This window comes from Molothrus ater, chromosome 17, assembly GCF_012460135.2.
Source record: "Molothrus ater isolate BHLD 08-10-18 breed brown headed cowbird chromosome 17, BPBGC_Mater_1.1, whole genome shotgun sequence".
Taxonomy (NCBI): Eukaryota; Metazoa; Chordata; class Aves; order Passeriformes; family Icteridae; genus Molothrus; species Molothrus ater.
In genome coordinates, this window is record NC_050494.2 from 15,134,183 (window position 1) to 15,150,068 (window position 15,886).

Here is a 15,886-nt window from a genome sequence, read left to right on the forward strand (position 1 = left end):
TTAAGTTGAAACAAAAGGAATTTTAAGTTGTGAGATATTAAATCCCTCTCTCTTTACTAGCTGTAGCATCTTGAAAATGAGAACTTTTTCTGTCAGCCATCTGAGAGTACAGGGAGTTCTATGTATAAAGGCAGTTAAGGTGCTCCACAGCTTAGTCCCTGGTCTTTCTTTTTATGAGCTTATTCTGTCAGGGTCTGTTAGTTTTGGTATTGTTAGCTGTTTAACAGGATTTCAGATTTGGTGGTGGTCTCCATGGGTCCTTTCCCTATTTCAACTCTGAGTATTCCTACTGCTAGAGGAAAAAACCAACTGTGACTAAGATTGGAATTACACACAGTGTAATTCCCTTATTCATAAATTTATAAGGGAATTGCTTCTCTTGATTAGTGGTTGAAAAAAACCAGATTGCAAACTTTTAAAAGAGCTTGAGAGTATGCTTTTCATATATTTCAAATCCTAAGCTCAGTGATATCCCTTGTGATTAAAAAGAAATCAATGAGAGAAGTTATTCCTGTATAGATATATCTGATGTTTCTATTAATTTGTACAAATGTGCAGTTGCTGCTATTAAGCCAAGAACAACTTTTTCAGATCGAAGGCTGAATCTTAATTCCTTCAAGACCAGGTAAGAAAAATATACTGTGTTCTGGTTATGTCCTCATGTGGTATGTGTTCAGGTTAAGTTTTGTGAGTAAAAGTAATTTTGCCCTCTTGTTGATGGGACAGTTTGATGTCGTGCATTCATTTATCACAAGTAATTTCTCAGTACCTCACAATGCAATGAACTGTGATTAACTTTTTAAGGTGGAAGTAGGGAAGCATGAGAATGACAGAAAAAGGAAAATGTTAGAACATTTCTGAAATAGTATTTCAGAAAGAAACTTCAGAAATTCTCTTCACTGAATATGACTCTCATTGCATGTGCATTTGCAAAAAGGGGAAAAAAATTAAAATGTTTTGAATTATCATCAAAGATTTCATATACTACTTGATGAATATTATAATAAATAATATCTCTATCTGTTTATAGAAAAGAAATTACCTCTGTACTGGTCCTAATTTCAATTCCTGAACTGAACTTGTCAGAGCCTCCGCTCTTGCTTGGTTTCACTCTTCAGTGCACTTTGACGCTTGGGGGAAGGTCACTTGCCACTGCCTACATTGTGGGCGCTTGAGGGCACTTTAGATACTGCCGCTGTTCGTCTCAAAGGACCGAAAATACTTGGCATAAATATTCTATAATATAGCAATGGTATGAAGAAGCTCATCTCCTGTATTTGTGCTTGAAAGTAGTTCTGTTTGAAGTGTAAACATTAATGGAAAAAATGGTGCTATTTTGAGACTAGATTTGTATTTAAAAGGCAAATATGTAAAAAAAAAAGTTGAGTTTTGATTTTTTAAACCTGACTGTAAGTTGTCTGTTAATGACATTCATGAATTAGTTGTTTAGCCTAATGGATATAATTTCAAAAACCTTCCTCTCAAAAGTTAAAATGTAAATTGCCATACAGCTTTAGGGGTAAGGACTACAGGAAGTTAGTGCTGGCTGGGTATGGGTACTGATTCCATTACTATACCCACGATTTGAGTACATATTTAATGTATTCAAATCCATCCTGTTATGGTTTTCTTTTTAAACAAAATACCTAAAAACTCTGAAACAAAGTACCAAGCTTTTAATTATCTGCCTCTTTTTCTCTTTTCTCCTCCTTATGCTCCCTAATTGTTGTGAGATGGACAACAATTCATCTGCCAAGTAGTTTTCAGAGTGCAGAATTCAAGTGACTTGTGTCAATCCACTTTTCTTCCAAGAAGAATTTAACAAGACATTGTGGTCTCCTCAGGTACTGCAGATGCTTAAGACTGAAAAAAGAAACTTCCCTTATACCACAGTGTTTTCCTAAACCAAATGCAATGCTAATGACTTTTTGAGAATGTTTATAGAAAGAACAAAGCATGGCTGTCTTGAATTGTATTGAATTAGTTTTTGTTGTCTCAGGCCTTGAATATATGTAGAATAATTTGGATTTTTTTTCACCATCCAGCTGTCTTGATGCCTGCAAATGTCACTCTTCTATAACACCCAACTGGCCGAATAAAACTCTGCAGTTGGGAAGTTTTCTATGTGGAAAAATAGTCTTGATTTGGAAGATAAGAAGAGAGGTAGCTGTTAAACCCATGAATTTAATACCAAATTGAATCTCCTTATGGTGGGACAAGAATAGAATATGGCATTAATTTGGAGTCAAGTGACTTCAGTACAGTTGCACTGGGATAATTCAGTAGGAAGAGAAAAGGCATTTACTCTTGCCTCTTTTGACTATTTCTCTTTGAAGATGTCTTGTTTCCATTAGCAGTTTGCAGAGACTGTGTGAAGAAGAGATCCCAGTTTGTCAGCTCGGGGGAAGGGGAGTTTTTATGTGGAAAGAAAAAGGCATTTGTTCATTTTGTAGGTCTGACATGTTGGCTATCCTCAGATACAGGTCTGAAAGAAAAGTGGCAATTGGCCATGCATTTGTTATTAGAGATGGAAAAGTGGAGAGGGAGGTGAGTGTGTGGAGTTAAAAGAAGGTAGCAGAGATTGGAATAGGATATTTCTTCTGAAAGACATGAGAGAAGGTCCATCTCTGCACATTTTATGCCTTAGAGGGAAAACTAGAAGGAGTCATCAGAACTATGAGCAGATAAGAATATGAAGCTGAGCTTTTCCCCAGCTTGAGAATAAGATACAATACATGACATTAAAAAGAAATACTGCAGTGCTAAATAAGATATGAGTGTAAGGTATATACCTCTTAAAGTGACTCATCTGCTATGACAGTTCACAACAGTAGGAAGTTTGTCAGATGTATAGCACAAAAAAAAATTCAAAATGAATTTGACAGTAATGCTGAAGTCATTAGATGCAAACTTCATCTGCAGGTGTAAATTGATAATTTCTAAAAATGAAGAAGAATGATGGATGTCACCTGTGTAGGTTGGCATGCTTTGGTTTAACACGTATTACCAGAGTGATAACGGATTTCACCTTTTTCTGTTGACTTGTGCCTTAAATTTATGGAGTATTTTATGGAGATGAGTTCCGAGGATAACATGCAACAGTAGAGTTCAGTATAGACTAATTTAAAATGTGTACTGTTTCAGAAATTCTTCAGTGGGTGCTTGGAAATTGAATGATGATATATGCATTGCTAGACACAGCAAGTTTTGCTTTTCAGTTTGTCTTTCATTTAGTCGTCTCATCTGTTAAAAACAGCACTGTGTCTAAAGAGAAAGGATCAGTTAAAGATGACTGGGACAAATTGCACCGTCTGTGACACTTGTAGAGGTGAATTGATTTGATTGCTTAACCAGGTGCACATTTGTTATGCAAGAATTACAGTTATTACTGTGCTTGAGGGCCGTCATTTGAATGAAATATAATACTTATATCAATAGCAGAAATAGCGAATTATGTCCAGGATCTTTAGTCTCCTTCAGTACAACACTGAACCCAGGGACTAGTCTTAAAGTAATCTGCAATAGTGTTCCAGTGAACTCCAGGTAGGAGTAAGTTAAATCCAGTGTACGTATTTGTCTACTGAGGTAGCAAGCAAGTTAGCCGCTCACACCTTTTTTCATGGATTTCTGACCCTGTTGAAGTTGAACCATTCATCTGACCTTTCATCCTCCATGAAAGGGGAAATGTTTTTATGTCCATTGGACAGAGATGAATGGGGCCAATGTGCTTCAGCTAAGTAATTCATGAGACTAGGGTGTGATGCTTTAGGCCAGAAAGATGCTTGGCTTTGAAAGGGAAATGGAAACCACGGCACAAGGAGCTTGATGGTTTTGATGAAGTGCATTGAAAGTATCAGGAGATAACAGTAAAAACAGAGGGACTGAACTTCACAGGGCTATGGATCAATGTAAGCTGTACTAAGCAAAACACTGGATATGATTTGTGAAGCATCCCTAATACTGGCAAGGGGATGAACTGAATAATAATCTAATATGGGACACAGTTCATGGTTATACCCTTCATTTTGGGCTATCTGTAGAGCTGAATAAATTAGTGACAAACAGTTCTTCTTTTTGCTTTATTTTTGTGCCCATGAGTTTGCTAGCATGTTTTAATAAAAAGCTGAAGTTGGTCTTATACACTGTCTCAGGCTTTAAGCCTGAGTGTTTATGCTGCCTTCTAATACTACCTCAGAGGTGGCGTTCATGTATTTCTGAGAATATCTATGTAAAGGTATAGGCCTCATTGAAGAAGTGTGTAACCTCTATATTTGCTAATTTTAGGTGGATTTTTCCCTTTCAAGGCATCTGAGTACCTTCATAAAGCATTATGAAGCTACAATTAATTGTCAAAGCCTTACTGGTGAAGTCTACACTGCTCCAGAACATAAAAATGATCTGTTTATTACCTGTAATATCATGATTTGTTTCCTTGAACAGTAATTGATGTCAATTAAAGATGATGTCTGTAAACTTGAAATTGTACTGTTTATCTGCTAAGGACCTTGAGAGTGTGATCTTCTAAATCGCTACAATAGTATAGATTCCATCTGTAGTGCAAGAATTGTCTAGGGACATAAATTACAGCAATTAAAATTACCTAGAGGAGAGAGAATGATGCATTATTAATTGGCATTGTCATTAAAGGGCTGAAAAGAACCTAAAAGAGATACAATGTCAGTACTCAAGCACTAAAAGTGACAGGCAGTGTTCAAAGCCCAGTGATTGTATTCAAAGCCTAAGGCCATTAAGACACAGGCAATTACGTGGAATTTTATGACTGTGGATTAAGATCACTCCAAAATACTAACCATATGTTAAATTGGAAATTTTTTAAGAATGGTGCTGTTCAGATGCCTATTCTGGGGACTGGAATAGTGCAATTAATTTCAACCAAAATAATGTGTTGCACTTTATTTTAAAGAAATTGGAAACAACAGAGAATTCTAAGGAAATCCCATCTGTAATTTGGTGAATTTAGGCAGAAAATTAACATTTTTCAGCATTAAATAGAATAATCTGAGCTCATATAAAGAAGAATAAATCCTGGTACACTGAAGAATGAAGATTTAATTAGGAGTCTCTTTATACCTCAGAAACAAAGTTGTGCCTGTGTCATGCTGAGAAATACAGCAGTGTGAGTAAGAGGCTCATGGTAATGTTGCTGTATGTCAGCTACTTAATTTTTCATAAAACTTATTGTCAATGAGTTTGTGATTTACCTACCTCAGCTAATTTGCTTTATTGGAATAATGCTTGTTTTGTAAAATAGTTCACTTATAGTGCTGTAAATGAAGAAAAAATGGGGAAAGGATCTGTTTTTCTTGAGAGAACAGTTTTAATAATTGATTTGCAAAGCAAAGTAGACTTCAAATACTGGAGCTGTTAGGACAGTAGTTTACTTGTTTTGACAACTAATGGGACAGTGTATGTTTACTGAGTGGAGAGTTAAAACTCCAAAGCAAACATCTCAAATTTTCTTCATCTAAGGGAACCCTGGGAATTTTTGGCTTTTAAAAACTTGCCAATAGTTTCCTCTTCTACTTGCTAAGAATTCAGATTTCTAATTCATCTCACTGTCTGCTCTAAAGTTTAAACACTGAATGTGATTAGCTTTGCCGAACAGATGTCGAATTGAATGGCCTCTGTTGATTCAGAGAATCTGAGTAGTGTCAGAGTTCAGTTACTATGCTTTCAGGAAGGCCTCCTGTTGCCAAAATGAGCTTTTTTTTTTCCTATTTCCAATTTCTATGCCAGAGTCTGCATCAGCATGCAACTGGACTTAAGAAAAGCACGTATGTATAGCCACTGAAAGAGGAATACAAGTGTACAGCTACATCTTCTCTAAGCCACCCATGCACTACTTGCTCTGCTAGCAAGCTCAAGGGGGCTCCCTGTTTGCTCCTATTAGGGTACCTTTTTGCCTGAGTGAATATTTTTGACCAGTTGGTATCCTTCTGGATACCAGGAAGCAGATATGCTGTGACTCTTGTCTGCTTAGCCATTGAACAATGGTTCGAATCTATCATGTAACCTCAGAGACAGCAAGAGCAAGGCCAGCTTCACCTCTGTGTTCAGTGTAGTAAGAGTTCTTGTTCATTAAACTTGTTCCAAGTTTAATGATTCAGCACTATCGCTTGAAATGGCTTTATTATATCCAGCACTTTATTATTTTAGCTTTAGATACTTTGCTGTTACATCCTCAGAACTGCATTGGTTTGAATTGACTCTTTGGTAGTCAGAGTGGGTATCTTATGATGCAGTGTGCTTTATTATTGGTTTTGTTCTCTTGGGATGTTTCTGTGGTTCAGTGCATGATGCCAACCAGAAACTGTGGAATTCATGATCTCTGGGGTCTAAGTAACTAACAAACTCTCATTATTCCATTCTTGTCTTCCATTAATTTTGCTGCTGCTCTTTTCAGACTGTTAGGCTGTGTGACCAACTCATTGCCTGGAGCTGTAATCATGTCAATCATTAGAATTGAATCAAAATGGTGAATATTCTTTTCAAGTCTCATAGGCAAATAAGTTTGGTTCATATTTTCAAACACTGTTTGACGTCAAAAAATGGAAATATGTGCCAACAAACATATTTTGTTCTGTGTTCTATCCTGCTCCTTTGGCTCAGATTTCCTGCAATGCAATGTAAAATAAAATCAACTGCATGAAACCCAAGCAACCAAATTCTTCATTACTTAAACACTAACATTTTATACAAAATAGTAGTCCAAATTTAAACTGGTTTTACTGGAATTTACTGCTGCTGACTGGTGTGAGCACTGAGCATTTTGCTTTAATTTACTCAAATTATGAAATATAACAGAGGCATAATTGCATTGTTTTTACAGTGTAGTTATATTCCACAGCATCTGACTTTGGCACTACTTTGCCACATAGTATCAGAAAAATAGTTGCTGTCTCCTTCTGGGGCTGGTTTTTTTGTTAGTAGGGAACTGAAAATTGTGCATTACATGAATTGGTAGGATTATTTGGATGAAGACACTTGTATTTTAGAAATTAAATATATAAAATGTGCTGTAGTGATTAGTAAGAAACTTTTGGTTTGTAACTTCATTTTCTCTTCCTTCTGCTTTTTGACCAATTAGTTTTTACATACGCTGTCCTTAAGAGTGAACTCAGCAACTCAGCAGAGTTCAGAGGCCTTTCCATCAATATTTCTTCTGATCTGCCAAGACACTGAACACCCCCAGAAATACAATCCTTGTATTTTGTTATTGCATTCTCTATGCTGAAACATTTATGAAAATATTTTTAATTGTACAATTAAAGTGAGTGGGCTATACATGAATTACAGTGTATGAACAATACCATTTCCTTAATTTTAATGTTCTCCCTTTCACTTTATATTTTTACTTTCCTTTTTGATACAAGAGCTTGCAAATCATACTGTTTGAGTAAGAGCATTGCGATTTTATTTTCTTGCATTATACTTAAATGAAAATGTAGCAGATTGTGGAAAAACTGGAATTCAGACAACTTGTAGGTATAACATGACAAGGCTTTGAAAATTTACTAGTAATTTCTGTATATGGTACAGTCTGGAAAGCCTCGATTTCAAATTTCTCCCGAAGGACCCTTTCTTTTTGACAGTTTCTTTTGCTAGACAGATGAAAATCTGGCCGGGGAGTTAGCCCATGCTGTTTGCACATGTGTAGCCTTATGTGTACTATGTTTAAAGATGCATGATTATTGATTTTCCTTTCTTGAACTTCTTCTGTCATTTATCACATTCTAAGGGGTCAGCTTCGCTTTCATAAACAGTTTATTAATAATCTTCATTCAGTTAACGTAGCCAGGGAACAGCACCTCCCCTGCAGTAGTGCCACCTTTCATATCAGAACTACTCCACTTGTGTTCTTTGTGCCAGATTAAAGTCATGCTATGGATGACACACCTTGCATATTCCCATTTCACTTGCAAAATAAGTCATACCGGAATGTTTGCAGTGGCCTTTGACAAAATATATGATTTTACTCAGCAGCAGAGATCCTAGAGAGGTCACTGGCATGTGACCTGGAATACTACTGCATAGTAGCCATAGTGTAAACAGTTACTGACAATTAAGTGCTGTAGATGCAAGGTGCATGACAAACTTCTGATGAGAGTTGTACTGGTCCATGTAGTGTGATCATGAGAGTGTCTTTTGCCAGGGTGTTACGCATTTTAATAATGCGATACACAGAAAAAATCAGCACATTAATGAAAGATATTGCTTGATAAATTCATTTGATTTCCTCTGGTTCTCATATTCTACACTGAGGTTAGTGGAATTGGGGTGGCATAACTTAGGACAAACAGACCAAAACATTATGTCAAGGGTCAAAAGCCAATAAAGCTGCGAATTTCAGGAAAGAGCAATAGGAACTGAAGCTCTTTTATTTGTAAGTCCACAAATTCTCCCCCTTCGAGTTGTTCCTCTCTAACTCAGTTGTACAAGAACCTGACAATTTTAACAATCTCTTATGCACTTTTTTTTCCCCTGTGGGCCTTTCTTCTAAAATATAAAGCCAACATTACTGCTGTTCTTACGGTTTATAATGTACTTATATCTATTGTTTACAGCATAATTTGCTAGATATTGTAGATGAAATTAAGGCTTTCTATGCACTCTTTAAAAAGATACAAATGGAGTTCTTTGACTTAAAAATACCATTTTTTTTTAAGCAAGCAGAGAAGAAGCCAGCTATCAAAATATTACCTTGTGTTTTGTTCTTGTTACAGTTGCTAGTTGGAGTGCTGAAGTGATGCTTCCTCTGAGAAAAAGACTTGATAAACAACTGAGAATTTGCTTGAGCCAAATCACATTAACTGACACTTCTGTAACAGAACATGGCTTTGCATTTTTCTTTTTGTGAGAATTTGTAGTTTAACTTCCTTCTTAATCTTGGTCTCCTCTTTCCTAGCAACGTGTTTAGCAAGGCAAAGGAGTGCTTTGTACTCTGTGGTCTCATGAGGTTATCTGCCATAATTTTTGTTTATTATATTTTGCTTTCTTTGTTGACTCTAAATTTAATTTTATCATAATTTGGCATGTTGTTTAGTTGCTATTTCGCTGAGGTCTGCAGCTCCCCTGCCCTCATCATGTCACTTTTGATTAAGCAACTGCAAAGCCCTTTACCCAGCTTCTAAAGGGTAAAAGTCAAAAATCAATAATGTGCCAGTCCTCTCAAAATGCAGTAGCAGTGAGAGGTAAATGAATGATTAAACATGATTAATAACAGTGTAATGGAAGATGCAAAGCAGGGAAAAGTACTCACTTTAGCCTAAACTCGGAGATTTAATTGCTGAATACTGCAAGTAATGGAATCATCAATCTTCCAAGGACTAAAAAAAAGGCATCTGCTGCCATTTTAAAATGCAGTGAAAAAAATCTTGCTTCTTCATCATTGTCTCTCGTGGTCCTGTTATTCTGAGTATAAATTATATGCTGCATAAAGAAACAGGTATGTAAACTTTGTAGTTAAAATTGTTTACTTGTTGTACAGTTTAAAGTTGTCAAGACTGTTGGCAAAGAAAAGAAATAGTATTGTTGATTACTGTGAATGTGTGTACAAAGATGCAAGTGTTCATGTGGTTTTGTAAGATGGTAATTACACTTACTAAAGCAGGGGATAAAGGAATATTGCTAAAGGAGTGAAAAGAGAAACATGCCAAGGACATAAAAAATAGAGCTCTTATGGGATAATGGAAAAAAATAATGATATATGCTCGGCAATGCCTAGAATTTGGTTATTGACAACAGATAGGATTAGCTAGAGACAGGACTTGTTTCCTGACCTTGCTCACCAAAGATGAAAATATACAGAAATGGAGAGGAGGCAGCATTACATAACTGGAAAAGATTTGTTAGCCATTTGTAGCTGAGAGTTAAGTTGTACATGTCAGAGAAGAAAACCTTCAGTCCAGCTTCTGCAGGAAGCAGTGCTATGGATTTCAGTTGAAATTCTGTATTTTAAGAGTTCTGAATTTGCATCCTGGAAAACAGTAATAGCTAAGGTATCACAAAGCTGTTTCTGCACAGCAAAATATGTCTGCATTTCTAAAGGTGTGTGGGTGGGAGCAAGCTCAGAGAAGCATAGAAATTTCTGCCTGGGGCAGATAAAATAGCAGGGATCCTGAAGGACCGTGTGTTACGGCACAGAGCAACATCTCCATAGATGTGGGGCTACGGCTTCCTCTTTCTGTAATGAAACCCTTCACGGCAAACCAAAGACTTGCAAAGGCTCTTCATTCAGTTAGAAAAATAGAGCAGTGGTGAAATCTTTGGCTTTTTTCTTTCTATCTTTGAATAAACTAAAGCTTGGTGTTACAACTGGTTCAGTGTTCAGCACTGAGAAGTCTTGAGTAACTTCAACTATTCTGAGTGCAAGTGTTCATCATTATCTTAGTTTTCAGTACCAACTCCTTGCACAGTTACATTCTAGATGCCTAAATTCATCCTGTGGCTTTTAATGGATGTGTCATCACTGTTACAGATTTTATTCTCACCATCATGTCTCTTGTGTGCTTCCTCACTTCTTCCCTATTAAAAAAAAAAATTAACTTAGAAATCTTGTTGTGCCTTGCATTTCACATAACCTATTACCTCTTCAGAAAAAATCCTGCTCTGATCTATTCTTATCTTGTATCCTCCTTACCCCCTTGGATCTACTTATACATATGCATGTCTTTCCTAGATATATGGAGTCCACTTACCTTACACAAATCCGTTCTGGAGGATTTGTGTCTTCTTTGTGAAACTTTCATCTAGTGATTGTGATACTTAATTCACTTTCACAGTGAGGTCAGGAAGCTGCAGCCATCTTAGACCCCTAGATCCATTGCTCAGTGGCATCTCAGCATTCTTGCAGCAACCTCTTTTCGTTTATTACACGTACTGTTCGTTTGCCATGGAGTCTGGTAATGATCTTTCAATTGTGTTAAAATCAGCTATTTTAAAATCAGCTATTTTAATTTTAACCCTTTTTCCCTGGAAAAGCAGAAACAATATCCTGAGGTGTTTTCCAATTCTTTCAAGTAATTAATCTACCATTTTTTCTTTAACATTCTTGACTGAACTATGGTGCAAGAAATAAAAAGCTTTCTGAAAGAGCAAAAGCACTTTGAAAAAGAGCTTTCTACCCGTAAAGAGAAGGAAGATGGCACAAACAGAGGCTGTGATTGATTTAGTTGCCAATTATGCGTGTTCCTGGGCATTTCATTTATGTTTGATACGATCAGTCGGGTTGCATCATTAAACTCTGAGGCCCATTTGAATGGGAAATGCCCTGTATTAAATTTTATTGCATGCAGTCCATTGTTTCTTGTTGGCTTTCGTTCTGGGCCTGCTTCTCTCTTCTCTCCTGGCTTTTACTGCCTTCCTAAAGTTAAGGAACCTATACACAGGGATTTATTGTTACTTACTGTCTATACAGACAGTTTATATTCATTTGATCCATCTAAATTATTCCTGTATTTCTGCCAGTTTGGGATGTAGCCAGAAAAAATATATTCTGGCAGACAGATTCATGGGTTGACCTTTTCTCAATCAGGGAACTAACAGTAGTGATACTCTCGATGTAGGATTTTGGGACTGTGACCTAGGCTGCAGCTCAAGCCATCAATTTTTCTGCCTCCAGCAACGGAATCTATTGCCTGCTGAAATCTTCTCGGTCATTTTGTCTTTTAACTTTTTTTCATTTTAGTGACTATAGGCTTCTTGTATAAGCTTTCACTTTTTCCTCTCAGGTGAAAAGGGACTAAAGAACTCTTGTTTGCCATTCTATTTGGTACATCATCTCTGTGCCTCACTGCAGCAGCACAGAGATATCAAAGTGTGGAGCTAAGTCAGAAGGCTCTGGGCACTTCATATGTGGACTTCTAAACTGGGCATACGGAATTTTTCAAGTGTCCTGAGATTTGCAGCTCTAGTCTGTGAGGCTCAACCTGTCTGTGAAAAATAATCTCTGTGGAAATATACTCAGATGTCATGTCAGACACTCCTGTTTGGCATGGGAAGTAGTGACTGTCCTTTGGGATTCTCAAGAATTACCGCTGGAGTCAGTCATCAGAATGATGAGCATACTAATAACACAAAGTGAACTAAGTACAAATAAAGAGATTGCATTGCCAGACATCAAGAGTGTTCAACTACAGTTTCAGGACTTAAAAAAAGCTACATACATTTTCAGAACTGTTTTGTGTGGCTGCTTACTACTTCTGAAAAATCAGTCCGCTCTATTTTAGGCCTGTAAATGAGACTTACTATAAGTAAGATATCTTACCTGTAATTTGTCACTTACTGATAATGGCCAGAGCTTTGCAGTGATGGAAAAATAAACTGTGCTTCTAGTTATTAATACATTTCTCTCTGAATTCAGAATAAGACATAATTATGGAAATCAGAAATTATATGTATTCTAAGCCAGAAGGGCAACCATGATGTTTAATTCTTCTATCTGAGGGTAGCACCTGAGAGAGTGGCACAGGTTGCCCAGAGAAGCTGTGTCTGCCCCATCACTGAAAGTATTAAGGCCAGGTTGGACAGGGCTTGGAGCAAACTGGGACAGAGGAAAGTGTCCCTGCCCGTGGCAGGAGATTGGAAGGAATGATCCTTAAGTCCCTTCCAACCCAAAGAATTCTGCGATTTGAGACATCACTGGGTCAGTGGCCATTAATGGTATATAGTATTGTAGTTTTGATCTAGGTTTTTTCATATGCAGAAAACTTGCCACTACCTTATGGAAGATTGTAAACTCTAAAGGGAGGGCACTGATGCTAAAGCTCATATATAGGTTCAACTTTATTTTTAACATTTTAGAAATGAAAGTAAACTGTTCTTTAGCCAGGGGCAGCACATGTTTCTGTTTTAATGTCTTTTTTGTCTTGAACAAATAGAAAGAATTTGGATGGCTTTAATGTCCCTCAAACATTATATAAATAATCTCTACCCTTGATACCTGGTGGAAAAAAATGAAACTGATTTGTCATTAAAAACCAACTTTTTCAAAATTATAGTAGTTTCTATTTTAAGAATGCACATTATATCTTTCAAAAGACTGCACATTACCAGTAATGAAGTTACCATAACACTATCAAAACTGCATATGTACTTGCTGATATATCTCTGTAGTCTCCAGAGGAAGTAACCTGCATACCCAAATGCACCAAATGACCTTACACAAAGGGAATCAAAAAATCCTCAAGGTCCTTGCAGGTGATCAGAAAGAGAGATGCCAGTGACTGGTAGATGAGCATTTCTCATAAAGTAACTACTCCATCTCTGATGAATCAGTCCTGACCCTCAAGGGAAATCCACAAAACACCTTCAAAAGATAAGCCTTAATATTAAAATTCATGACTCTGATAAAAGGTAAAAATGATAGACTTATTAGACATAGGTTTTAAAGATGTATTGTAATTTTCTTAACCTCTCTTCTCATTTCTCCCACCTCAGTAACAAGTCTGTGTTTTTCAGCAGATGAGTTACTACCTTATTTTAACAATCTGTCTCATTTTTCTTTTTTAGCAAGCCTTCCTCCATCAGAGATCTGAACTACTTTTCTTTCACATGGCTTGATTAACACATTTGTTAAATTTAGAGCAGCTTAACTTTGAAGATAGCTGCTTCTGTTTCAGATCTGAAGTACTTCATATGCCTGAGGCTGTGTCTGTTCGTTCCCATCTGTAGCAGTTGATCTAATAAGAGGTATCACAACCCACCATAAGCTTTGCCTCACTTGTGCTATTGAGGCAAGAGAACAAGAAAATTACTTTCTGCGTGTGCAAAATGCATAGAGTTGTGTGATTTTCTCTCCTAATATTTCTTGCTAGTATCCATTTGAAGCCCAGCTTAGAATATATAAATATTTGGTCAGATTCAGAGATATATATGTATTTTATTATATAAAATACTTGAGCTAGAGGGGGAGAGCTGCTGCAGAGTGGTAATTAGAAGACAATGAAAAGCAGAGTAAGTAGCTTTTCTTAGTAGCATTAGCTTTCCTGATAGAGGTAAAGTCCGGGTGCATCCAGTTGGACTTTGTGTCTACAGGATAGGTCTTTGTAAGTGAAAGTACTTCTGCTTGGGTGCATCAAGTTCACCTACACCCAAAGACTGCAAACAAAACCTTTCTACGGCAAAAGGTGCATAGCACAGATTATACACCCGTGCCAGTGTGTGCAATGTGCAGAGGCAGGACAGGGAGGTGGCCGTTCAGGGTGCTAGGACGGGGCTGCTGGAGATCCATGGAGCCAGTGCAGTCATGTGAGGAGACCCTTGGCTGATGGTGAGTGCCCAGCGGTCCTCGGGAAACACTGACATGCAGTCATTTCTTGAAATACCTGCATGTCAGTGTTTCCAGGTTGTTGTGCTGAGGCCTGCTGTTCTAGCCATCCTCTTTATCAGTTGATTTTATGTTTTTCTGCTTTAATACATACAAATCAGAGCGTAGTTGTTTTTAGATAGACATGGAGCGTTTTATCATTACACACTTTACTATTTTCTTAGGAAATGTTATTTACATAAGGGAGTGACTGTTTTCTTCCCTAGGAGAATTTTTAGCAAAAAATAGTATAGTAGTATTTCACATTTTGCATCACATACCAAATTGTGCTGAAAGTGCAGCTAATCATCAATTAAACAATGCGTTCAGTTGATGATTGGCCCATTGCTTCATATCCATAAAACATCCAGGTGTTGGAAGAGGAGGCAGCCTGAGCACTGTAGTACCACCTGTTGAAAGCCAGCAAAGGAAAATAAGATCAGGATGCACAAAAGAAAAATATGAATTCTTTCTAAAAAGGAAAATTCTTTATTAAAATAAATTACTAAATTATTACTGACTTACAGGCTGCTATTTTAAGGGTCACTTATAAATGGGGTAAATGCAGGCTACGGTTCTTTTTATGGGCTGTGTGACCAACAGTAGTTCATTGAGTTACCATTCTTCATCCTTCAAATGCATCCTTGAGCATTATTTATAGTATTAATACTCAGGACACAGATAGTAATTTTATATGTGAGCTTCAGGATTCTGCTATTGTTTTCTTATGACTTTCTCTTTAGCATTGCAGGAAGGATTTGTTTTGGGTTTGTTGTTGAGATAGATGAACTACGACTTTTGTCAGTGCACTAGGGTGTTCTTTTTATTGCTGTTACAGCCTCCTCATCATCTTTGTTGCTTCAATATTTTGCTGAAAAGCTTGCATTCACTGTTACAAATTATGATCAAAATTAATTTTATTAATATTAAACTAGAATTATATTAAGTGTTGCGAACTTGTAACTAAATTCAGTGTACTATACTTAATCTTTATTTTCACACAGAAGAGTATGAGGCTTAGCATTTGGATCAGGCAAACTAGGTGATTTTTTTTCCCCCTTCTCCCTTGCTTTTCCTGGCAGGATTCCCCTTTTTCACTTTTTGTAGTACCTCAAAACGTATAAATCATTTTCCCTTATAATGTTACTGAACATTTATTGGAAGTGCAACTTGACTTTAAAAGGCGAGTGTCAAGCAATTGCCCTTAAAATCATTGAGCTGAAGTCTGTCATATAAAACACATGTCAAGGGATCAAGGAGTAGAGCATGTTATGCTGTTTATGCCTTCCTAATGGCATTTTAATTTGTTGTTGAAGCAATATTTACACATTTTATGCAACTGAAATATAGTTGTTTAAAGTAATAAAAAATAAAATTCTATAAACTCTGCCATAAGAGCTCTGACCAGTGTAATTACTATAACTGTGGACTTATTACTGTAATAATTTATACTGAGGAAAAGCAAGAGAGGTCATGCTCATGTTCTGTTGTTGGCTTTCTATTTAGGTCTTTAAAGATGGCTCAAAGCATGTGTGTGCACATTAAGAAACATGAAAGCAG

General features: G+C 36.8%; 1 protein-coding gene across 6 annotated transcripts in view; it reads left to right on the plus strand.

Moving 5' to 3' along the window:
- SULF2 (sulfatase 2) overlaps positions 1-15,886 on the plus strand; it is an 84,520-nt gene that overhangs the window by 12,877 nt on the left and 55,757 nt on the right. The window contains exon 1 of one of the 6 annotated variants that reach the window (XM_054516699.1): positions 1,390-1,844. The exons of 3 other annotated variants lie outside the window; for them this stretch is intronic. The gene's annotated coding sequence lies outside the window, so the exon portion shown is untranslated. Of the gene's footprint in view, positions 1-1,389; positions 1,845-15,886 lie in introns of those variants that run through there. 2 more of the 6 variants (XM_054516698.1, XM_036395789.2) reach the window with 2 other exon arrangements.